The sequence below is a fragment of the Vanessa tameamea genome, chromosome 2, assembly GCF_037043105.1.
Source record: "Vanessa tameamea isolate UH-Manoa-2023 chromosome 2, ilVanTame1 primary haplotype, whole genome shotgun sequence".
NCBI classification, from domain to species: Eukaryota; Metazoa; Arthropoda; class Insecta; order Lepidoptera; family Nymphalidae; genus Vanessa; species Vanessa tameamea.
This window is the reverse complement of record NC_087310.1, coordinates 7,342,497-7,369,764: the sequence shown is the minus strand read 5'-3', so window position 1 is coordinate 7,369,764 and position 27,268 is coordinate 7,342,497. Positions and strand designations below refer to the sequence as shown.

At 30.9% G+C, this 27,268-nt stretch overlaps 1 protein-coding gene across 10 annotated transcripts in view; it reads right to left on the bottom strand.

The window, feature by feature from the left end:
• The window catches only part of LOC113401423 (protein lin-10-like), a 120,160-nt gene that overhangs the window by 37,221 nt on the left and 55,671 nt on the right, over positions 1-27,268 (bottom strand). For 2 of the 10 annotated variants that reach the window (XM_064220909.1, XM_064220918.1), the window contains exon 1: positions 23,137-23,295. The exons of the other annotated variants lie outside the window; for them this stretch is intronic. The gene's annotated coding sequence lies outside the window, so the exon portion shown is untranslated. Of the gene's footprint in view, positions 1-23,136; positions 23,296-27,268 lie in introns of those variants that run through there. 10 annotated transcript variants of the gene reach the window in all.

The window sequence follows — 27,268 nt, the reverse complement described above, 5'->3', positions numbered from 1 at the left end:
ACCGCATTTGACTCTAATAACAATAACTTGTATTACAACACGCGACAATTATAATCTATTTTCTATCAATTGTGTTTTATGATTTTTAAATAAAAAAAACACTAATTGTTTACATAATTAGTAACTTTTTAAATTTTGCTCTATGGAATCAAATTGAATCATTATAAAATAACAGGTTTACTTGGCAAGGCTATGTGCAACCTCGTCTGGGTATCCGAGGAGCTTGCACATTAGGTGATACCTACCATCTACTCATCATATATACTGCCGCCAAACAGCAATACTTGAAGAGGAGGAATACCTCAAACTAGAACATAACTATTGTTGTGTTCCAATTTAAGGGTAATTGAGCCAGTTTAACTACAGAAACGAGGGACATAACGTCTTGGATTTATAATCCAAGGTTGGTGGCGCAATGGTAATATGTTATATTTTCTTATAAAACCAATGTCTTTTACTTGGTGGTAGGGCTTTGTGCAAGCCCGTCTGGGTAGGTACCACCCACTCATCAGATATTCTACCGTCAAACAGCAGTACTTTGTATTGTTGTGTTCTGGTTTGAAGGAAGGGTGAGTGAGCCAGTGTAACTACAGGCACAAGGGACATAACATCTTAGTTCCCGAGGTTGGTGGCGCATTGGTGATGTAAGGAATGGTTAATATTTATTACAGCGCCATTTTCCATGGGCAGTGCTGACCACTTACCATCAAGTGGCCCATATGACCGACAGCCTACTGATGCCATAAACAAAATATAATTTTGTGTTTATTAAGAGATTTCAATTATATGTAAGTGTAACCAAATTTGGTTTTGAAATTGCAACACTAAATAAAAATTTCAGGTAATTTTCACTTAAAGTACACAAAATAAAAATAAAAAACAAGACCTGGAACTCAAATTATATACATCATAAATTGGAAATAGTATTATATACTGCATGTACATTCAATTTTATATTTATTATTGATCATGTAAATATTTCTCAAGAAGAATACCGCAGACCGCAAAAGGTATTTAATAGCGAAAGGGCCTGGAGTATAACGCAAACCACAATCCGACGACCGCACCCGAGCCGCGGTACAAGGTTCTAATCCGGATATTAAAATACTTAGCGGAAGCTGTATTATGTAAGACCGACTAGAACCGCCAGAGAAAAGATTCTGCTATGTAGGTATTTATGATTCAACGAGATTATATTATTTTATAACTAATTCTCGAATATGATGTATCGTTAAGTCATATTGTTAAACATAAATCAACTTTGTATATTTGTTTCGTTTTAACAACAAAGCCTTAGTAAGGGGTTTCAATGTTTGTACAACGTACCTATGAAGGGTTAATCTATCCTTTTAGAATAATTCAACTTTTGAAAGTTTCCTATCACTTCATGACAACCCCCTACTAAATCGTATACGGCAAATTAGGCAACTGAAAATAGAAAATTTACGAAAAAAATATATATATAAATAATAAAGTTAGAAGTAGAAGACGTAGAATAAAAAAGTTATTCATTTATTAAATTTTCGCAAATTTGAAACCTATATATCGTCTATTTGTTAAGGCGTCAAAACTCGTAACACACACGTCACACAAGGATATCCTCGAAATCGTTATAATATACATCAGCAATCAGCATATGGTCTCGATCAAAGTCACTGACGAAAAGAAGCTAGGGAATAGTAATAAAAAGTGATTAGCTTCTTCGATTTTGTATGTTATCCTTGCGCCCATGCACAGCGCATACAAAATTGTGTGACCATGCTTTTTTTCTATATTATCCCAATTTTAATGTTCCAATATTCCTGGGAAGCCAGAACTACCACCAATTCTTATAATAGTAAAGTTAATAAAATAATTACGCAGTAATCCGCCTAAAAGTATTGACGTGACGAGAACATCTTCTAGTGCTTTGAAGTGACTTCCTTATACCGTCTAGTACGTTTTTTCGTACCTAGTTGGAGTTCTGCATTGTTTTGCCTTTAATTCAGCGCGCCACATTCGATAATAAAAATTCTAGAAATATTATAATAAATTCCTGATTGACTTTATGTACGGAACTGTACCTTATAAATGCAATAAAAGCAAATGTTCGTTACCTACACGAAATTTTACAAATTTAAAAAACAATAATTATTTCATTTCGATTGTTTTTATTTTCAATAAAGTTTTTACATGTCGTAAATTGAAATTTTTATTTTTGCAAAATAAAACAAAAGGGGAAATTATGACGGTAACGATCTACGAGTATATATATTATTAACAGACAATTATTACTCGTCGAATTCCGACCTAACCAAACATCGCATTTCGTTTGGGTTTACTCGTCGAGAAGAAAGTTCGAGCGTAGTGGGCACTATTTAGTAGTATGCGGTAAAACAGAATGCATTTGGCACGCTTTAACGTTTGTTCAACGGAGTCTGACATTTTTAGTATTCGAAATGTGTTGGTTTTGTGTAATATTTAAGTTATTTACGTCGACTCTTATACTTCGCCAACTGAATTCTGTCAGTAACATGTATTTTGTTTAGTCCCTAAAGAGGAATTGATAAAAATTGTTCCAACTACGATGCCTCCATCGTCGTGGTCATAACTTTGCATTTTTTTTTGTAAAATTATATTTATTCTTTTAAAATTATTTTAAGGGCTTAATGCTTTATTCTTATTTTAGTTTGTATAGATACTGAAAGAAAAAAAAATGGTTTGTATTACTTAATTTATTTATGATATCTCTTCAATAATAAAAATATACTCATCAAAGGTCGAATAACAAGAGCCAAAGTTACGTGTCATCGCTTTCATAGATGTTTTGTTATTTACTTTTTAATAGATTATTTTCAAGCGTCCTTATATTTAGTGGTATTTTATTTATTATTTATGAAGGTTCTCTAGTCTCTCAAATATTAGTACATACCAATACTTCGTCAAAATATTAAACTATGAAATAAAAATTAGTTTGTATCGCACCATTTTTCCCTTATAAATGCGATGAAATAGTCAAGGTCAAATATGAGTACGTATTCTTGTCCGCGGCTCATTATTTAACAATGAATAATAACAACGGTAGATTATAATATTCCCTTGCTGAATACTAAAGCAGCAATACCGTATCTGATGTACTAAACTACGATCAACTCTAATCATAACTATCAACTCGTAGATCAAAGTGAATGTTGAAAAAAAAAAACAAAATTAAAATAAAAACGAATGTTTTACGAGCAACGCTCCGAATGTGCATATTTATTTAAGCTATTGGGTGTTCAAAGACATGCTTTTATAGTGTTTAAAAAACTGTGGTAAGAATACGTCGATAATGTTTTTTTTATTAAGAAATCTCATACTTAAAACCCTTAAGCTTTTAAATTAATTATCCATAAAGTGATGACCCGCTCATGGCGAGACTGCCGAATACCGTCCAGTCCAATTAAGGAATCTAGCACCCCAAAAAGACAACAATTATTCTTAAATTTAATTTATATTTGTTTTATACTGTTATGTATTATATTCGTTTGTGTAACATATTGAGATTTTTAAATTGTAAATATCTCAATATGTTACACAAACGAGTAACTAATAATAATTGCCAATCCAATAACGGTGTATGAAGGATGTTCAGCAAATTTGATAGAAATTAATAACATCACAGCAACAAATAGGCGAGTATCTTCCTCGACCCGCCAGAGAGCGCTTGACCCACCAACTCGAATATATTAATTTGTAGTGAAGTAGATGCAGTTAGTGTTGGTTTTGGACAATTTGGCGTTTGTAACGTTGCCTTTGGTTACATAAGAACAAAAAGGAAACACTAAGTAAAATATTATTCGTCTCCTAACATTTTAATGTTATTTATCAATTCATCAAAATATATCAATAACCTTACTTGACATGTGTTGATGTTTTGAAATTAAATGAAGGATTAATCGAACCAAAGAAGAAGGCATATTATTCAATACAAGATTATACAGATGATAAAAAGCGTGGTGTTAATACTTGTTTACTTCCAGGCAGGATATAATACATACATATGTATTGTATGTAACTAACATGACTGTATTTTGAATTGTTGAAAAAGAGTAACTACTGAGTTTCTTGCCGGTTCTTTTCGGTAGAATCTACATTCCGAACCGGTGGTAGCATCACTTAATAATAGTTTAGTGTTAAATGACGATTCAAAAGTGCTTGTAAAAGCCTACTTGAATAAAGTATATTTTAATTTGATTTGATAGTGAATAATGCAAAAGTTTACAAATCTGTTCTAAAACTACAATAATGACTTAAGCTTGATTTAAATCTTTTTGCTTTTATTCCCAATAGACGTGTATTAATTTGTTTCTCTTTAGTACTTACTAAAGGATTAGTGACTGGTCAACAAACAATAAACAATACAGACACTTTATCCTTACACGGTATCACCGGATACGCGTACCGGGTCCATTCATTTCACCTTACAGTGCGGGCGATCCGCTTAGCTGGTATTTTGTGATATATAAGACAGCATTGCTAAGATACTATAAGAATGAAGGGAGTTGTGAATGTGAGGTCGACTCATTTTACTTAAGTGTCAGCGGTCCACGTAGCGGGTAGTTTGAGATTTATACACAGCACTGGAATAAAGCTCGCAAACTATGAAATATATAACTACTATATAAAATGAGTTTGCTCACTAAAATTAATCATGTTATAGAAAAATAAAATCAATAAGTTATAGGAATTAAGAATCATATATACAGGGTTATTGATAATTCGACGTATTCCCGTTAGGAGGTAATAGGGGTGACTGTTTGTGATAATTTTAATATGCATTATGAAAAAGTGAACCATTTTTCAGTTATCACGTTATTTAGCTTTTTTAAAAATAAGTCAAAAATGCAACTTTACAATTTAAAAAAAAGTATCAATTGAAATCTATTTTTTTATTCTGATTAAACACTGGTTATTTATCAAAATTAATATTGATAACAATACACAAACATAACAAACAATAATTATCAGTCCTAATTAAAAATAGCCTGAAAAACAAAAAAAAATCGTTATGAATAACAACTACGAACTTATTTCATAAAGTAACATTATTAAACTTTGGTAGCTGGTCACCATGCCCATAGACGAGAATATTAAGCATTCCTTGCAATGCGTCACCGACATCGGGAGCTAAGATGTTTTGTTCCCTGTGCCTGAAGTGAAACTGGCTCACTCATCCTTCAAATCGGAACACAACAATAATATGTATTACTCCTTGGAGGTGGAATATATGTTGAATGGTTCTACCTAATCAGATGGGCTTGTACAAAACCACCAAATTATTTTGTATGAAAAATAATAAAATCCAGTTGTTAATTTGACCAAACGACAGTATTAGTTATCCTAGATTACACCTGAAGGATCAAATATGCAATATTTCACTTAAATTAGTTCTATAGAAATTTTTAAAAGTTCAGTTGCTATATTTTTCCAAAACAAGCACTTTTAGCGTTGCCAAATAAAAAAATCTATCAATATCAGGAAATGAAAATATCTGCCTATATCTATGTAAATTCTCAATATGAATCGTCATTTGTCCATGCGAACAAAGTCGCGACCATAAGTTATGGAACATATCCGGGATGTTGCTTTATTGATAACAGTCACATATCCCGTCATTTCCGGGAAACTGGAATGTTTAAAGCTATCACATAATACTTGTTGTTGATTTTTTTTTTTTATGTCATAGGTGGCAAACGAGCAGGAGGCTCACCTGATGGAAAGTGACTACCACCGCCCATGGACATCTACAACACCGGGGGGCTTGCAGGTGCGTTGCCGGCCTTTCAGGAAAGAGTACGCTCTTTTCTTGAAGGTTCCCAAGTCGTACCGGTTCGGAAAAACCGTCGGCGAAAGCTGGTTCCACAGAGTGGTTGTGCGAGGCAGAAAATGTCTTAAAAATCGCGCTGTTGTGGATTTTCGGACCTTGCCTTTGTTTTATAAATGTTTAATTTAAAGTTGATCGTGAGGTCTATAAAAATAGTATTTTATAATATTTGTTTCTATCAATCACGTCAGTTTTTCTCTATATTTCTAAATCAAAGTGCACATATTTTTATTTGTATTATAATAGTAAGTTAGGTAATGTTGTGTGTGTGTGTTAGTTATAGGGATTTACAAATATATTATAATCATTCAATGTTTGAATTTCAAGGCAATTTGGTGCCACATTCAACCTTATTTTAACTAGTAGTGTTTTAATATATTTATTATAAAACCCTAGGGTCTTTTGGTGTATTGGCTTGCTTATAAAGCTGCGTGCCATGAGGTCCTGGGTTCATATCGGGAATTCTCAGCCCTAAGTTTAAACCATGTAAAGCCATTGGTTTTCGGGCTCAGCCCTAAGTTTAAACCAATGGCTTTACATGCTCTCGCTAGTAGTGTCGGATTGCCGTCCTATCATAATCCTTATTACTTACGGTAAGAAAAATCATTATTAAACTTCTTTTTTTTAGTTTACATTGTTACAAATCGCAGATATCTCGATGGTAATATATTAGAAAATAAGACTGACATTTCATCATGACAGTATCTACGCGTATTGAAAGGCGCAACGCGGGGACGCAAATTGCACCGGCGCCGAGTGAATCCACTTGACTCCTCATTGCAGAGGCGACGTTGTAAATGAAGTACCATACTCGCTTCGCCTCTTATTTTAAACCTTTTATTGCGAGTAGCGTTCCGTTAAAGTACTTTTGACATGTTTTATCTATAACATATCTGTTTGTCTGGTACTTTTAAAGTATTCAATTGCAAAGTCGTATGCCGATTACATTTTTATTTATATTATAATGATCCAATGAAACGGAAGACTGAACGCATATTATTGTTATTATTTTTTTATTTTGTACGATCTGAATTTCTTTAATAATTTATGTCAATAATTTTTTATTATTTATATTGATTACTTGAATTTTTAAGTATTCGCTTGACAAAACCTATAAGTGTCATAATAAATTACGAGACATAACAACTTATTTTAATTTTAGTGGTAGCAAAGATATAGCCAATAATATTTTTTTGATTTTAATTACTGACTGAAATTATTACACTACGAGCGGAGTTAACTTGCTAATGAAAAATAAATCATGAATGATATTCCCTTTACTACACTACTAAGGTTCTCACTATTATCTAGTGTAAGCGCGTAGCAGCGATGTAAGCTATGTAGATTGTAGATGCGAAAGCCGATTACGATTGCTACATCATGTCTACACGGCTCTACGACAAAAATTCAAGTCACGTGGTCTCAGTCCTATAAATATATTATTATTACATTTAATTTTGAACTTAGAAATAATTAAACTTTAATACGAATTTAAATACATTACAGTACAAATGATTCTGATCGGTTCATTAACTATTATTCATAAAAGGACATAATGTTAATAATATAGAGCCTTCCATTATTATCATGTATATTTGAAAGCGACTAATAGCTGGCACTATTTACTTATAATTAAACTCGGTTGTTCCTAAGGGGGTTAAGTATGCACTGAGTTAAGCGCTTAGTTTTAGATATTCAGGTTAGAAATTTCATCTAAAGCATTTATTTTAATTTAGAATGTAACTTTAATGGGAATGATGGTTTAAATTTTTTTCATTGATTACACTACTTCTTTAGCAGTTATAATGAATCTAAGAATGTCTCTAATTGATATTAAATTAATTTGAGTTTATTGAGTATACAATAGTCCAATTATTATGTATTTTAGTAGAATATACGGACGCTTTTTATGTATTTGTGTGAGTTTGATTTACATATGTACCTAAGTTAATCAAGGATTCTTGCACCTAATAGATAAGAAAATACGTGAATTCAATTACAAACCGAATTCTACTGACGTAGCAACTTAGGTTCTAGCTTTAATAACATTTAATTCATAAATTATTTATTGATAGAAAAAAAGCGATTTAAAAGTAGATTAAAATCGTTTACAAGGTATTTAAAATGAAAAATTGGTGGGCATTACATTCGACATTCGGCTTTTGACCATTCATCAAACAATCTTTAATAAATTATGGTTTTACTATGGGATATATTTCAGTCGCATAATTATTAAAAAAACCTATTGTTTAAATTTAAACTATACTTTCTACTAAGGTACTAAATTGATAAGTTTATTTTATTTCGCAAACACGTTAAAGCTATAGAAATTTATAAGCATTGCCAACCGAGATACAACTTATCACGTTATTTTATTCTGTATTCTGTCTATATCTTTTTCAAAAACAAAAAGTAATATTTTTGCAAAATTAAAACCAGTGACGGATATTAAGTAGATACAAGCATTAGTAAAAGCGATACAGAAATAAATTTAATATCTAGACATAGTTGGTCTGGTGGCTAATTTGAGGAATGCATATATTATCCTAGTATTAATCCCGAGTCAGCTCATTAAAAATTAACTAAGTTTATCAGAAAAGTTTTTATTAATACAAATATCAGAAGCAGTTTGGAGTTTGTAATTTGGCATTATTTGCTCTTGTACCTCGTGCCTGATTAAATTGTATTGTATATGCTGTATATGTGTATGTATGTGTGTGTGTTGTACATAGTCATACATTACAAATGCTTTCGACGACGAGATATATTGTTTAAACTGAAATTACTCTCACTGTCTCAGACTATTTCCCTTCAAATCAAAGATTTAGCACTGAAATTAAAATTACAAGTAAATTTATGGACTTACATGATTATACGTAGTATACAATAACTGCTTCGCTGATCTAGTTGTTAGCTATAGGTGCCGTGGTATCTGATTCAACCACGTATCGAGAAAATTAGAATGAATTCGGTTTTCTCTCAAGAAATTCTGAGAATAGCTGGTATGATCGGAAGCACCCAGGACAAGATTGTATATTTTACATTCTTTGTTAGATAATGCTTATTAAGTCAACATAATTATAAAGAAAATTGGCGAGCCTGGCGCGTTCCAAGTGTACGCTGCCAAAACTTAAAGAAACACGAAAACTTTGCACAAAATTTGAAAATATCTACTGAAAAAAATGCCAGTCGCACTTTAAAAATAAATAAGTTTCGAAAAAAATAAACTTTAATTATATTCTTGTCACATAGTAACTACTCTTTCTTATCAGCAGAGTTAAAGAAAATATTTCCTATTAATATATAAATAAAACTAACCACTACTCTATTTTTTTATTTGCAAGGGATTAGTATTATATAAGTTATTTTTATAAATTTAAGAGGGGAAAGGCGTGTTTTTGCTTTACATTAGAGGCGGTAAGATCGATTGAATTGATACTGATTGTATTAAAATATTTGTTCATAACATCAAAAAAAAGTTGAATAATTTACCCATGCGTCGGTTGATTTATTGATAATAAGCTTATGAATACCGTGTAAATACTTAATCATTAAAAATCAATTAGTTATGTCGAAAGGTCACCATTGAGTCAAACATAGAGCTTTGTGTCTCTGACCGCCCTTTGATGACCGACCAACTTTGAATAATTAACCTATTTTCTACAAAGTCATGTTTGATGCGTTACATACATGACTGAAAGTCATCAAAGATATCCAAATTGTCAGATGTATACAATACATGAGTGAAAGTCATGTATGTAACGTACATATGTCAACTTTGAATATTCCTTTACTGGGCTAAGGCTCTCTACCTTTTAGAGCTTATTCCACCACGCTACTGTAATGCGGCTTGGTAAATACATGACTAATACACAAATAGCAGATTTTAATCCGACAAATGCAAAAAACATTTTCTTTTGTCATTGAAAATGTACGAAATGAATTAAAAACACTAATTAAACACATGAAATTTAAATGGTGCCTACCCTGATATGAATTAGCAATCTACAGTTAAGACTCGTCTCTAACCATTAAGCCATCTCGTCTCTTAATGCGGTTATATAAAATAAACATGAAAATTTCAAAAAAGTCTTAGTAAAGAAGACATGTTTTCGTAGTACTAAATATCCATAATTATCTTTGAGAGAAGGATTCACATTTGACTTCATAGTAACAAAATTTAAAAGCACAAGTTTAACCCAAAAACGAAAATATGTTATAAAACCAAAATGATTATTATCATGAAGTTGTTGCTGAAAAAATATACAATTAACAGAATAATATACAGAAACTAGTACTATTCACATCATCATAACATGTATAGAATATATCCCTACAATGTATGCTTAGGTGGATAACACTGTTAGAGAAACACGCCAGCCTAATGAAATGTTTATCCCCAAATAAACGTCCTCATTAGAGTCACATCATTAATAAAGTTATTTAGTTCACAGACAAAGCAAAACATTGCCCAGATAAGTAATAACCGATTCCGTCATCAAATTCTTTGGTGAATGTTGCCTTTCTTTTAGGTTTTACAACGACGGATTAACTAACTCTTTCGCTACTGATTATTTTTTAATATCTTATCAAATCCAATAAACTTGTTAGCCAGTGCTCCAGAAAAGCTCATTAACTAGTATTTGAGTGAAATGGGCTCTGACGTGCGAATTGAATTTGTGCTTTAATAAAGAAAAGTAATGAATTTTGATCATCAACAATAAAAATCTTGTTTAATTTCTTAATCATAAAATAATTATTAAAAGCCATTCTTCTTATAGTACTGTATTTTTTAATTTTAGTACTGCATATGTGATTTTCTTTTACATACATATATATTATATATGAGTGTCAAAGTATAATGTAAAACCAATCCACTGACACGATGACTTTTATTGCTGTTACGAAAAAAAAAAAAAATACTGACATTAAAAAAAAAATCCTTTAAATAAGTAAGGACATTAAAACATGAACGAACGTATAGAATACACGAAGTATATACTTATCAAACCTTATAAAATACGAGGGCAACGCGTCGTTCGTACAAAATGTCCAATAAACATGAACGAGGCGCAAAATTTACTTTGCATTACGACGCGCCTCTGTGCCCGATATTGTCTATACGCACAATAAATTTCACAAAGGAGCCGCGACACGTTAAATTACAAATCCCGAGTACACCTATGACAAAATTTATGAAGCATTAATGTTTATGCGTTTACATTATTAAATGACATATATCATATTTAATTTTACTTTTATTGTGTATTGTATTACATGTAAACCTAAAATAATTGACACCAAAATATTTTTAAATGAAATATTTACTAATGCACAAATTCATCTCAAAATTGTATATACAAAATATAATACTCGTTCGTACCTCACCAATTTTTCTTTAGAAATAAAAACAACAATAAATATTTTTGATACTGAATATCAATGAAAATCCTTTGTTATATGTTCGCAATCTATACGGGAATATTCTGTAGTCATTTTCAATTCTCGCGAACCGTGAGACCGTAGCTGTAGGATATTGTGCAAAAGTATTCATATTGTAAATACAAATAACGTGTTACTTGGAGTTGAATACATGACAAAACATGTATATTTTAATCACATAGAGTAATCATATTAATAGAACAAATAAAAGATGTTTTTTTTTTTTTTTGTGTCAATGGTTGGCGGACGAGCATGTATATATGTTTTATTAATCAGTATTTTTATTAATTCTGTGAGGTTTAAATATATAGCGTCGCCTCGGAAATAATTTCATAATGTATACCAGAAGACTATATACAACATACTTACTTTTTAATTCGATGTAGTTACTTTACATGAAGTTATAATTTAATGAATTTATATGTACAAAATAAGATTAGACCGTGTGGTGTTAAAAAGGGAAGCTATTAATATATGTTCGTCGTACGAGAATATATAACTAACGTGTATGGTAACTTGAATTTTAAAATTTTATTTTTATTAAAATAAAGGTTTTATAGAAAATAAAAACAACAGTTTAAGAATAGTTAGTACCTATTTGAATGGTATGGGTTTGTTTGAACCAACGCTATTTATGCCGTATATATTATGAATATCATGTACATAACATTTATTTTAAATATATACAGATTTAATTCGAATGAGGAAAAAAAATAATGGGACAAATCTTTACTTTCTCTTGCCTGAGTTATATTTTTAAAATAAGAATCACGTTTTTGTCTAATAAAGTGTAAAAATCTTATTTCTTACTGGCGAGACTTGAAAATAGGATACGCGAGTGAAAAGCGGAAGAAAGAGTAGGGGGATGGGTGGGATGACGTGTAGCTTGTGTCGTTGAGATGTGAATAATCCCTTCGAGTTATGTATACAATGTACGTATAATGTAAGAAATTATACGAGACGAATGAATGACTTGAATTTAATTACATTTATATATATACGTATGTATGATACATTTATATGTATAAAGTATTTTAATTATCTATTTTAAGAGTTTTACTTAAATATAAAATTTACTTTAACCGTACATCGTATATTGATAAAACCGAGTTATATACATATATAAATTAATTCTTGCATTTTAACATGGGTAACATCTTAGAATACATAGAACACCTAAAATGTTATTTATAGTTTAGGCTATTACTATACGAAATATAAAATAATAATGATTTAATATTTTATTTCTTTTTTCTTAATTTTTTAAATTTTATTTTGTTTGGATTTTATGCATTTCAGCTTTGTTTATCCGACTAATTTGAAATTTTATTTAGTACTTGTTTACGCTTGCGTTAATGTTTCTAACATAGTATCCATACAATGAACAATGTTGTGTATTATCCTAACAGATAGTTTTTCACAGACACAGAAAATTTTACATTTCTTGCTATATAAAATCAATATATTTTAATATTAATAAATCATTATTTCAAAAAAACTCACTACAGGACATAATGCTGTCTTAGGAGAGATTAAGAAACGGTTACTGTATAAGATTGCAGATGAGCGCTTTACTGGCCTTGGGACTCAAGTCCTGAACATAATTCCTAGATTATTTTAGTGTGAGGTACATTACCTACGAGCTGGGAACGAAGTTTATTGTCGTTTTGTGGTAGGTTTGGTGGCTTCATATTTTTTATACTCACCTGTAAATAAGAGAAAAAATAACATAAGTTACACAACACTTCATAAAATTCATAGCTTATTAAGATAAAAAAATAGAGACATTATATTATGATTTCCAACATGTATAAAAAAAAACATTTGAAATTAGATTATATTAATCGATTTAAACGGAATTCACTTTTAACGATTATAAAAAAAATACATTTATAATTATTTTAGGACCAGACACAGCATGTCATTGCTCTATGTAACATGTTGGTGCTAAATTCAAAACGAAAATATAGAAGCTTTGCCAAAACCAGCTAAATGTTAAATACTCAAGATGCTGTAAGTTAAATATTTGCAATATAGTGTAAGTTCAACACGATCCGCTATCTAGAAAATTGTCTATTCTTACGTTAGCTTATTCCTGAAGATTGTCTAATACTTTACTTTTTTGCAGAGTACAGAACAAAAGGAATTGTGCGAGTATTCCGCATTAAACGAATGCAGTGCCGGGTGGAGATTAGCTCCACACATAGATATGTCAACGCCATATTGCTTCCGTACGAGCGGGAATGAAACGATTATCCCGTAGTTATTATTTTTATATAGAGCTGCAACTAAAGTACGATAGTTATGTGTCCTATTTATTTTATTAAAAAGAAAATGGACGAGGAAAGGGGCCACCTGATAGTAAGTAGTCACCATTGCCCATAGACATTGGGGCTGTAATAAATATCAATCATCTTTTACATCGCATATACGCCGACAACCTTGGAAACTAAAATGTTACGTCTCTTGGGCCTGTAGTTACACTGACTCACTCGCCCTCTAAATTTAAAAATGATTGCTGTTTGGCGTTAGAGTATGTTATCAGTGGAAGGTATATACCGAGACGGGCATGCACAATGCATTAACACTAAGTCAATAAATATTATTGACACTAAATGTCTAATGATTACATGAACGCCTTGTCCAATTGTAGCAATTTGTTTTACAAACGAATTAATAATTGAATATTGTTTTGCACCGTTGTCATAGGGTTAATTTTGTCTTTTTTACTTGTCATTTACGTCAGTCAGTCTATTACGCCAGCATAATCATATTAAACTGGTAAAATTAATCCCAATATTTACTCGTTAGTCAATTGACTTTCTTGTTTATATTAATTGACATGACAACTTGTTCCTGTCATACTTTCAAAAAATGGAGATGGAGTAGATGAAGTAAAATAAGGATGAGAAACGAAATAATAACATTCATAAAAGTAATATAGACGTCATTTCTACGTCAAATTGTAAATTGTCAGATTCAAATTAAGACGTTTATAATAATAATTTATACGGCGTATTATTTGAGGAAATTTTCTTTTTTGGATTATATTTAATAGTTAAACATTCTTAACATTCTTTTGCACAATGATTACTACATGTCGATCTTATATATATATATATATAAATAATATTTATATGAGTCATAAGCTTGAACCCCAAGGAAGGACAGAACTGGAGCTACTATTTTTAAACTAACACCTGACGACTGACCCCTAAACTACTGTCCTGTGAGCGAAGCTGTGAGTGATAACGAGTAATTTATAAACGTAGAGATTGGAATATTTAAGTGTTTTCAAACATTTACAAAAAAACATATAATTTATACATTCCTTTTTTTTAATTATCATATTTTTTATTTATCTTATCATTGAGTGTTACATTAAAGTGTTGATCATTTTTAACAATTTTAGTGTTGAATAATAAATGTTTGGAGAGGGTCAGTGAAATAACAGTAACACAGAATAAAGTACTAAACAAGTTCGCGATTATGAACCTTATCTATATTAGAGTTGGCATGTGTCTATATATAATAAAACAATTATAACCATGTACAATTACTTTGTTTATATTCACAAATGGTATCAAGTACTGTTTGTTTCACACAAATATGTACAGGATAATATAAATCTAAATTTCACTTTAGTAAATACAAACATTTTACTTAATACAACCAGACAAGTGATATTCCGTTACAGCGAAATAGCTTTTATGTGACACAAAACAAAATACTTAGAAGTAACTTATAACACTTAAAACAATCTAACATTTCTTGAATTTATTCTCGGTTTTGACATTGACATTATGACAAATTGTGTATATTATCGGAAAAAAATCACGCTACTATTTTTTCTAATCTGTTAATTATTGACGCCGTTCGGAAATAACAAACACCTAAATTTATAACATCGTTATTTTCTTGAAATCGGTTTAAAAAAACTTACAGAATAATATATAATAAAAAGTTTATCAAAATAAAGTCGCACCAATTTTTTCAACTTATATAACAACTTTTTAAGCATGTCAATAAAATGCCACGAAGAGTACCAATCAAACCACATTTAGTTACATCTATTTGTTACGTTAAACAATCGTACCTAAATCTAGACGACTTCGTGCCATTAAATTGTAAATGGGGCAATACCTTAAGACTGTCTCGACTGGTGCTCAAGAGTCGATCGACTAATATAAACGGAGCACATAATATGCAGAATAGAGAACTGAGCTCAATCGAAATGGGTTGTTTGCCAACCCCGCAGTGCAGTCAATGACCCTGTTAACGATCGTAGGGCATATCGTGCGGTTGATACACATGGCTGTGGAGTTAACTGGCTAGGTCCGGTTAATTGTACGATAATCGCTTGTTTAATCATATGTGGTCTACTGAACATGGTATATTTATTTATTAAAAATATATTTACACAACAGTTGGCCATACAGTTATCTTATCAGCATGATTAACAAATTGAAATATTAAATTTTTTTCATCATTAAAAAATATATTTTCCATGTTTTTATATCCCACATAGTGAACGTGATTACGAAAAATATGTACATATGTATGTAGACGGGAAGAAAAAATGCAAGTGCGGCCAACCACGTATGTAAGAGCTACATCATAAGCCACGACAGCTCTGGCATGTTGCCGGTATAGAAGAAAAATGGGTTTATAAACGGTCTGCGTACAGTGTTTCGAATACTAATCTCTCCCATGAGTCAACGAGTCAAATATATATTACAGTCGTCCGTCATGAATTGAATGTAAAATCTTCTTAATGTTCCCGTTTTGGTTTATCTACTTGAAAAACTAATCCTGATATATTGGGACACATAAATCGACTTCTTACATTGCTACGTAATCGCTCTACCAGTGTGCGACATATTATCCTGATCGCCGAGGTGGACTGACGCGAGCACACGCCGACCGTACGATATTCGCATTATTATTATGAACCGTATTTATTACCGAAACATTAATACGAGTAATTAATAGTATAAATTGAACGGGGTTAATTATACTACGTATTTTTGCTCGTCTTTAAATCCAGTTTCTTCAAAATGATATATTTAAAAAAAACTTGATTTAAAAACAAGTAGTTATTATTGGGCCTTAGGAGATATTTTTCTATCGTTATTTGCTTATTTGATACTAAAGTAACAATATTTAATGAATATATTCTCTTATTTCACAGCTAGGAAAACCTTACCCATTGTTAAGAAAAAGATTAGTAGCTTGTTTTATTAAGCTGCATTAGTTGTGTGAGTGTGCGAATGTACATGTGGCAGAATTTCATCCCACACATACAACGTTATTCAGGATGCTATCTTTCAACGTAAAAAATAGGGATATAAAAACTCAGTGAAGCTTGGGCGAATTAGGACCTGTGATCTTTAGTTTATATCAAATTTTATCAACTAGTATCGAGTCAAACATCTTAGTTTACTTATATTTTTTATGGATATAAAAAATCAACAAATCAAGATTACTTCACAAATAACACTAAATTATGTACCAGAAAAAATTTACAGAGATCAAGTCACAAGAAAATAAGTATAAAAGACCAGATTATCTCTTTAAAATATTTCTATCAGCGCACCTGAAAAAGAATAAATGATGCCAAAATAAAATAATACGCAGACACAAAAGATATTCAGAGTTTCTGAATGTCGTATCATTCCAAAACTTTGCAACTACTATCGTGAATGTGATGATGGCAAGTAGAGTTAGTGGAACTCTTCAATGGCTCCTAGTAAAAATCTCGAGATTAGCCTTATTTGACGAGCATTGATGAGTCCCTAAAAATAACAATGATAAAACCGTTTTTCAATTGTTATTTGTACTTGTCAGTCTTACTATACTCTATACTCTAAATCGAATTTAGTATGAACTTTCACATAAAACAATTACGTATAGGATTAGGTTGAAGTCTATATTATCAGTACTAAAGTGTTGACGTAAGCAATGACTGCAGACTGCGAAGCGTAGAAGTTTTGAAGATTGAATGGTTGAAAATTGGAATGATTGAGTTTCATTTGAAACATCTTATTTATAAATTTGTAAAAGAAATGAGCACCAAAATATATATTCACAGCCGTATAAAATGAAAGGTTTCATAACAGCTTCATTTGTAACGGATGACTCCAATGTAAGTAGACAGGGTTCCTGTTTGAATTTTGGCGATGATAAGAATAAATTGGTATGTTTTGAGTCATTAGCTCCGCAATCACGAGGGTCGAACAACGATCCGCCAACATTGGGAGATGTTTGTTTTATCCTCGCTTAAGTCATTAATATGCATCATTAATTGAAGTATATATAATAATATATCCGCTATTGAGAACATTTTAGTCGCTTAATATCGTTCATGTTCATACTTTTATAATTACAAATTATAAGATATATTTTAGTGACTAATTCGTTAATTATCACCATAATTGCCAGTTACATATAAATACTTTTAAAACTTTTAATCACTTATAAAAAATAAAATGAAACAAAAACACCACATATAAAATATCTCATTTGCTACCTATTGAATTTTTTTTTTTATTTATTGGGACGCATTTTTTAAATTTTATGTTATGTATTACACAAATTCCTTACTATCAGGTATTTTTATGACATTCAAACATTTTACACAATAAATACAAAACAGAAACTTACTGCACATGTCCACGGATTATACAGACATGAGCACTGTAGTTACCACGTCGCCGTCTCCAGCGAAGTACGCCGCATTAAAGGAGCCAGAATGAACAAGTCAATGGCATTAATATTTCCCAGCGATTTACAAGGAAATGCACTTGAAATAAAAGCTCGCCGTTAAGATGGCCGCTGAAAAGGGGTCTGCGGCTAAAGTTGAGATAAAAAGACTGTTGTCATTTAAAATTAAATAATGTTTTACTTAAAAGTTTAGTACCTTATAGAAATTTTATTTGAGTAAAATAACCAATTGAAAATGCTAGTAACGTATTAACCCTTATACATAAAAGAGAGTTTTCCTTAATTTTCCCATCATCTTGCAACAGTTATGAATCACACATGTGTATGTTAAGCAATTGACAAAGAGTATTCATCCGTACTTAAATAATTTAGAAAAACGGTTCTAATTGTTAAGTTATGATGGCTCATAATGCAATATTTCATTGAATTCTCGCTTAATAGTGTTTATATCAATCTAAATGTTATATGAACACTAATGTTTCTTGTTAAATGATTAAATTTACATCGCCGTGTTTCAACATAGTCATTCATTGCAAACGCTTTCAACGATACAATATATTGTTTAAACTGAAAGCACACTATCTTAGAATGTTACCCTTTTCAAAGCAAAGGTTGAAATGAAACTTACAAGTAAATGAACGAACTACATATACTATCATGAGATTATTGTGTGTGTAGTACCTAGTTTACCTATAGGACATCTTATATAGTCCCAGGCATGGAGAGCCTTATTTCAAACCCCTAGGTTGTGCATTATTCATAATTAACTTTTTAAAGATTACCCTTAAACTCAAGCTTTGTAATTTTTTCTTATTCGTTCTTTTTTGGTTTACGGAAGATAAACGAATACTTCAATTTTAAAAGGAGTTCATTTCGATAGTTCGCCCAGCTTTTAAAAAGTATGATTTATTAAAAATAGACATAAATAATGGGGATGTAATATGTGGAAACAAAAGAAGGTTGAAAATAGCCGAACTAGCGCAAAACCTTTTACCCAGAGTTTATAATGTCATTATTAATTCACAACGAAATTATGATAACGTATGGTCATAATTATGTTGTGCATTAATGAAATTTTCTAATATATTGTTTATGTTTAATACTTAATCAACCGAGATAACCTAATCGATATAACAAAATGGAAACACTACTGAATCTATCGATTAGTTTTGTGATTCAAATTCATCTCGTGTTCAGTGTTAAAGGAAAATATCGTAAGGTAAAATGAATGTGTCTAAATAAGTACTAAAACATAAGTGCATATATAGGCCCATCCGCAGTGCAGCAAGCATATTGGTTGAAGCTTCGTTCTCCTTCACACAAGAAGAAGATTTTAACCATATATCTCGAATAAGTGATTTTAAAACTCTTTGAGACTCGAGGAGTATTTTACTACGCTAATTCGTAATTGGAGACTGATAAATGTATTAACATTTTTGAAGTCAACACTGAGGTTTTTCAGAACTTAGCTAATATATCACTGAGGCTCGTAACTAGGTAACGCACGCACTAACGTAGGTTTTATAATACCGAGTTTTTTTTTGTACAATTGACATTGAATATAGTATTTAATGTCCCAAAATATCAAACCTAATAATTGTTTTTAAAGTATTCTTAGTTTAAAAATATATTTTAATTTGAGTATAATACCGTGATCGTATTATAGATACCAATACTTGAAAGTGTAACGTGAAATAGACGACCCGCAGAACAGGCTGCAATCTATACAGCGGTATTACCGATATGCAAATTTCCCGCTTTCTAGGTCAACCGGTATCTCCTAGCACTGCCAACAGCCTCGTATGAAGTATTTCTCAAAGCGTTTTTTAAATGGCACTAACTGTTCTTTTCTGTTTATTTTTTAGATAAAAGTTATCATCACTACTATCAAAAGATCATTTATAAAACATTTACGATAATGAATCATACTATTGAAAATTATTATAATAAACTAGGTACTATAAACATACATATATATACAAACATACCATAATTTATTTTGATTAATATAACAAACATTCTATGAAATAAATCAATTCCAGCTCTATGTTCAATTTTAATTGGTTACGCAAATCTCCACTTTGTCGAATAACACGTACACTTTGAATTACGTACATCTGTCCTTTGTTACAGATCTAAGTACAGATAGACACGACATATTTATAATTATACACCATCTATGTTCTCGTTTTTAATCGTTATTTCAGAATATTTATAACCAATTTTAATAAGACTTAAATTTCTTACAACATAACCCACAAAACTCACTGTACAATTTGCTATAAATAAAAAAGAAAATTAGTAATTGTCATTAATAATATTTAATAAATGTATACTTATATAAAACACATGATTCGTAGAATAAATCCAAGAAACAAGATGAACAATCATCCTTGCATAGTGATAATATTTACATCGTTCTCCAGTGGACCGCAGAGGTACCCTCAAGTTTTACCCCTCGCTATTCGATTCGTAATTCGGATTAGAGGGTAGCGCCCCTTTCAAAAGCCATTAGTTGACTACAGTATATGAGTCATCGTACAATCATTCATTGCTATATGTATTTTAATTAATAATATTAAATTGAAATCATATATATAATTTAATAGGGCCTTAACTGGAATATTTTCTATATGGATTTTAATATCAAGTACAAAATGTCTTGCTTTGTTGAATTAAGGATATGTCAGTATTGATACAGTCAGAAGCACAAGTGTATTGTCTTGCGTATAGGATCGCATTGACAATGAAGTGACCTGTGTTCAAATTGTCTATAAGTCAAATCTATCTACAAATTTAATACGCCCTATTTGTTCCATAGTTTTTATAAATATAATAATGTAACTGTCATCGTTCGTCTAATACGTATTGATTTATGGTATCCTATCAAGGACAAACTTGAGCCTAGAAATTTTATGATATAAATATTCATTACAGCATAAATTAAAATTCTAAATAATACAATATTTGTTATACAGTATTTATCCAGGGAAATATATAACAAATGTGATAGTTATATTTTATAGAATAATGAAAAACCATTCGCATGCTGACTCACCACGATGATTGGGATCCACATAGATTGGGATCACGTACTTTCCTTTTGTCTGCCGGGATGAAAAGACTGAGACCGAGCAAGGATAGTTTTTACAAAGATTATTATTATTTACAATCTAGACTAGCATTACATGCGCAGCCTAGCAAGAGTAAATAAAAAATAATTCCCTAAACTAACATTTAGAAATCTAATATAAATAAATCTTATAGATAATTTAATTTTAAACAAACAGATCTATTTGATATTCAAATATTTTCGAATATTTTATAAACAAAATATGTATATATTTATAAAATAATAATATCAAAAAACAAGGGTACAATATATTTTCGACTATCCATTTTCATCATATCCATCCACGTTGATTAAAACGCGTAACATAATATCGAATTTTAATATTTCATCATCGGAGCATCGGAAGAGTAAACATTCAATCTTTTATAATACATACTTGAAGAGATGCAGCAAACTTTAGTGTGTGCAAAGCTCAGTTTTAAGCGAACATTTTAACAGCACAAACACTATTATTGTTACGTTACCCGCTGATTTGTGTAGAAATTTGATCAAATTGTAAACGACTTGAATTACTGGGCGTCGCCGTGAGTAGCGTTGACAATTGCATCATATAAATAACATTTTCATGTATAATTTAGTTTTTTGCACTTTTGTGCCTTCATTATTTAGACTAAAGTTGATAAGGTTGATTAATACACTTTAGACAGGGTTCATGCATTTGGTTTTTCTTTTTTATTTTCAGTAATTGCTATATTATCTTCCAATATAATAATTTTATTCATCAAATAATAAACACATTTAATCCTAGACCCTGAATAATTAGGACGTTTTTCATACGAAAATAAAATATTAATTGCTTCGTCTAGCAGAACGTTACAAGCAATAACACTTACTTACTCGTATAATAACCAGACTACTCTAAAAGTTACATAACTTCGTTGTATAAATAATGTGTATATTTAGAAAAACCACGTAGGTTTTCTAAATAAACACATTATACATTTTCATAGTTAAATGGTTCAAAACAATAATTTTATAATAAACATTATCTGACTGACTATATATTATAGTGATGATACTATATAGGGAAGGAAAACGACTGTGAATCTCAAAATTCGTATGCCGGTTTGGTTCTGTACAGTTTTAAGTTTCATGTAATTTACAGGGTCAAAATGTTAGCTCTACAGTCTTTTCACGCTAATAATAGAAAGTAACTTTTAAAAAGCTAAATGTTAAACTGAAAACACGTAATATAATAAAACAAGATTATTTATTAACCTTGATAAAATTTGAGCGACAAGAAAATCCAGTCTAATATCGTTTGAAATATCAGAGTTCAATTTTATGATAACGTAGAAATATTTTTATATTCGTGAATTCTTCTTAATTTTTTGACTTTAACGTTTAACAGTTTTAAAAACATATTGAATACTGAAAAGACTACTTGAAATAGTTATACAACTCCAAAAGCAAATTACTAGTAAATATTGTGACTAGTAAGAATACAAAATAAATATCATAGTTATATTGTTAAGTACGTAAAAAAGGTTTTCTTTGAGTAAAAATCTAAAAACAAACACATATAAAATGTCAAAGTAACCCTTTTCACGAAATCCCATAAGTGGTATTCGACATTAATTCCTTTTAAGGAAATTCTTAGGATGTCACATTAAATCGGTCAGGGTTACGAAATAAATACTTAGAGAAGTTTTATTTCGATTTACGTCATACTATCGAAAACTGAACATTGTGATTTAACGAAGGAAAATCATAAAGAAAATATATTTAAAAAACTATAATACTCATATTCATAACAAGTTCTCTAGAGACGTATTTTTAACATAAATATTTGTAGGTAACAAACCATTTTAAAACAAAACCTGAAACATTTGCCCTTCAGAAATCCGACCCATATGTAACCGAGCGACTGAATATTAACTCTTACGTCAACATCACCCCTGTCAATTCCACATGTATTACGAAATAATTGAACTTTAGCATCACATTAACCATATGAACATACAAGCAACATGCGCATCACACTTAAACTTACATCACATCCGAGCAAGTTGTTCACGGGCGCAATCCATTCACCGCATTCATCACATCCGTAACACAACACCTCAACACGTTTCGATTGTCGATAAGTTATCGAACGTCACTGCGACAACTGCGGCAGAGTGGTAGCTGGTAACGTGTGCACGGGTGACGTGTGGTGAAGCAACTGCGGGCGGCGCGTCGGCTGTCGCGCATGCGTAACACCCTGCGTAGGGGATGGATTCGCATAATGGTCTTGTCAAACCTTTCTAGGTTTCCGAATTCCGATAGCGTGTTGAAGGGTCCGTGCTTGATAGAATTCATGGGTGAATACTTGATAGCAGTACCGTTTATATAACATCTAAGCTTTTGCTCGATGATAGAATTTATTAAGGTCATCGGAGGCTTCTTTATGACACTTTATTTACTCGATATTAGATTTGATTGACTGGAAATTGAATTGGCGAAATAAATTACTTCGCAAGTAAGTGGAAACGAAATCCAAAGGACTTCCTGTTATAAAATAACAAATATTACGACAATATAAAGTCAAGACAAGTTGAATAAAGACAACAAAGTAACTCTACCATTGATAGAAAACTACAAATAAACGCCAATTATACATTAAAACATGTTTTAGTGGCAGTTTTATAAAGAATCCGTTTTCTCTTATCGAGTTACAACGTGGGAGGCACCTACAATAAATCAACTTAACACGGTTGGGCAAACATCAGGAAACATTTTCATATTCCCGCATCCCGACACAACAGCAAACATCCGAGGACAACAATTCCGAATCCTTACATAACTTGCAATAATTTCTACATGAAAGACAATCACACTATTTTTTAAATACAAGATATATTTATACCCGAAAAATATAACCATTATACCTATCATGGTTTACTTTGTGTATAATTGAACTGAGATATAAAAAAATATCTTATAAAGCAATAAAAATGTCAAAAACCAACCCAAGTTTTTTTATAATAAGAATAAAGTATTATACAATATTTCTTTTGTAAAGTAAAGATATCTAGAAGAAGAATACAGACTGAATAAGTACTGTGTTTTAATCTTGGTTACAAATATTGTCCAAAGATACAATATTACTTCCACAACGAAGAGATATGTAATATCAAACTATATGAATATAAAATGAGTCAAAAGAAAAACATAGTACAGAATGGACGCTATCTTTCTCACAGAACGAAGTAGACATCGTCGAAGTTCTAATCGACTGTGACTCTTATTCCACACAGAATAGAGATTAAAGTGGAATATACATTGGTGGCGAACGTAGTCATGTAGTGTTGTTATGTGGCTGAAATAAAGACTCGACGCTACGCGGTGATTCCCAGCTGAAGCGACTAATGACTCAGTGACAGACAAAACAATGGGTAGTACAAAAGATTTAAAATAAAACTTCTCCGTGAGTATAACATATTGGATCAAGTTGGAAAATTATTTTGTTCAAATGACAAATAAATATTTTTTGAAAATAGAAAATTATTATAAATACTAAAATAAAATTATACGTACTCCAGAATCTCACCTCCTTATTTTATTTCGTAACTACTTACTATGCGTAGTCGAAAGTAATCATAATACTACTATTGTTATTATTATTAAATGTTTTTGTCTAACTTACGACATTGTACTTTTGTTTATAATACATTTTTAAAAGCGGATACAGTTGACTGCATATTTTTGAAGTACTTAAATTAATAATGTACAAAAAAAAACAGTACGTTCAGTTTTGTGTCGAAATAGTTCAGAAGATTGAAATCGATTCTTCCGGTTCAGAGCATGGGTCGGCATTCTTTTATATAGCGGTGAATTGAGCTTAATGGACCTCTTTTGATCACTGAACAAAACTTCGAGAGGCAAACCTTGACATAACTTACATAAATACTTCATTTTCTCGATAGCGCTTTGTTTTATCGAGATTAATATTCAAAACAATGTTATGTTTTCGGATGATTACAGTTAATAACAAACTTCGTTTGAGTTTGTTTTATACTGTGTGAAACTCTTTCTGGCAGAAGTGTTCTTGAAATTCATAAATTCGTATTTTGCATAAACATGTGAGTCTTCTTTTATACACCTTCCAATCTATCATCAAAAATCAATGATGCGTAGTTTATGGGCATCATGTGTAACAAAAAACCACAAGTCGTCCCAATGTTGTGGTATATCGGCTATAATTTTGCCAGCAAAGCGCCTAAATTTCGTACTTATACATAAATTATAGCTTGAGTTTACCTTAAGATCTCATTATGTAAAGGTACATGTCAATTAGAAAAATGCCAATTGCGTAACACAGAAAAAAAAATATTTAGCTCTTTTAAATTGGATCCCAGACAGCGCGACGTCTTTGAGAATAAGTGTCTTAATATAATTAGTTGCTCATTTTCTTTCCTACTTTCAATAACATTAAAAATATACTAACAAAAACGTAGACAAAGCCTATCCTTTGTTCATATGTATTAGATATGAAAGTAATTTTAAATAAGTAGTCACTTTCGTAATGAGTACAAGTAGCCACCTCGTTTAAAAATACATTTTTATATTTTAATTTAAAAGTCATTGTATAACAGAGTGCTGTGCAACCTCGTGGCGCAGACTAAATATAACAGCTTGGTAAATTATGTCTGTAACTAATTTGTAAGTACTTTTACGGATTTTCAATATTTATTACTAACACATTTACTGAAAATAATCTTACCGCCTGAATTTTTTTAACATATAGAACATTGTCAATCGATAAAATTATATAATTGAATAATTAATTTTCTTAAGAAATATAAAATACGTGTACAGTCAACAATATTTTTTTTTGTTTTTTCTTGTATTTTTAGAACTCTTTTGTTCTCTCTTTTGAACTCAGTCAGTTCCCGTGAGATTTTTCATCTATATATGAAAAGGATCGAAGGCATTAAATATAGTTTGCGGAAATTGCCATTTTCCTGTTGCTATAACTATTTAACTAGCTTTGCTGGGCATGGCTTATTTTGCAACCCGTATACATTTCTCCAATAAAGTGTTCTAATAATGATAGCAGTTGTATAGTTGTAAGGGGATGAATATTAGATGTATATATTTTTTTGTATTGTGCGTCATACATAAACTTAAAAAGTAAACCATCACAGACACAAAACCGCTGTGCCTTAGATTTTTTACTATATCTTTATCGACTTTACAAGAATTGGCATTTCGCCAGTCTGCTAGTCTCACTTGTAGACACAAGAGAACAATTGTCGCTATATAACCTCTCTACTTTAGTAATAAGTTTGTTCTAGATTTACGACAAACATAGGTTTAATGAAGCTCTTATTAATTATTATAACCAATAAGTAAAAACTTGTAATTTAATATAAAGGTCAGTTTCATCTCATTTCCATAGCAGTATTTTACAATATTTGTAATAAATATATTAACTATTAACACCCGGTTACCACGATATACTCCTAATAGACATACGACGCATTAAATATTTAAAACTTTAAAGCGTTAACAGAATACAGAATCACTTTTTTATTAAGTAAATATAATACCAATACGTCATCGATATACCGCTTTCCTTCACTCTGTGAGACGCGGCCAGATCCAACGACTTTTAATTTTCGAAATGTCTTTTGTCTAGAGAATTTTCCGAGCTACTATTACGCTATCATAATGAACTGCAAGAGTAGGTCGTGAACGCTTTGAAATGAAGTACTATAGACGGCCCTCAGGTTTTTATTTCGCTGGAGGTAATAGAACAATTGCATTCGGCTCGCCGGCAGACTGTCATTAAGGATTCGCTACAAACAAAGAACTTGATACTTAATTAATTTTGTATGAAATATATAAATAGTAAGAGGCTAAAAAAATATCATTTATGGACATACCAGACTTTTGCAACTGTTTTCTTTTAAACAACTAACTAAACTCCATATTTATTATTTTAAATACGACGAAAAAGCATCAGTGAAGCAAGACAGTGAAGTTACTGATGTTAGTGACTCCTATCCGAAGAATTTAAAGCTCGTGCCAAGCTACCTTCAGTGTAAGTCACACTGTGAGATGCTATTTTTACATTGTACAATAATACATAATTATTTAAAGACAAAATGGAACCATTACAAAGCACAAAAACTCTTATT